This window comes from Sinocyclocheilus anshuiensis, unplaced genomic scaffold (genome assembly GCF_001515605.1).
Source record: "Sinocyclocheilus anshuiensis isolate Anshui unplaced genomic scaffold, SAMN03320099.WGS_v1.1 C31708430, whole genome shotgun sequence".
Lineage (NCBI taxonomy): Eukaryota > Metazoa > Chordata > Actinopteri > Cypriniformes > Cyprinidae > Sinocyclocheilus > Sinocyclocheilus anshuiensis.
Window position 1 is genome coordinate 1 of NW_015602575.1, and position 470 is coordinate 470.

At 41.9% G+C, this 470-nt stretch overlaps 1 long non-coding RNA gene across 1 annotated transcript; it reads right to left on the bottom strand.

The window, feature by feature from the left end:
- Nucleotides 1-468, bottom strand: LOC107682147 (uncharacterized). The gene is made up of 3 exons (XR_001633383.1): nucleotides 434-468; nucleotides 283-359; nucleotides 1-34 (listed from the first exon to the last, which is right to left on the bottom strand). It is a non-coding gene; the product is annotated as an uncharacterized LOC107682147 (long non-coding RNA).
- Nucleotides 469-470: the final 2 nt, after the last annotated feature.

Here is a 470-nt window from a genome sequence, read left to right on the forward strand (position 1 = left end):
AGTCTGTTCCTCTTCCTCCTCAGACTGAGAAAAACTGCACACAACCAGAAGATGACACAGAGAGAAGGGTCAATGCTCCTTTAGCTCAAACAGCAGAGCCTGGCATGAACAAGGCCAAGATCATGGCCTCGATTACTAAGAATTTGTGTTGAACGCAACGTAAGTGGCTTTAGATAAAAAGCATCTGCCCAATTCATAAATGCGATAATATGTAAATGTACATGTGGCATAATACTGTGACACACTCAGCTTCACGAGTCTGTTGTTTAACTGATCTTGTACCTGAGATTGATGGAGGCATAACGTAGAGTCGCTCCCTCAAACTCCTTCAGACTTTCATCAGAAGCCACATCCTCCTTCTAAACAATAAATAAGCATTATATGGACTTACAAAAACAGAATGAGATTGTGTGTGACTCGATTATGAACCTACCTGCCAGTGCTCTTCCTCACTGAATGTGTTTGGATGA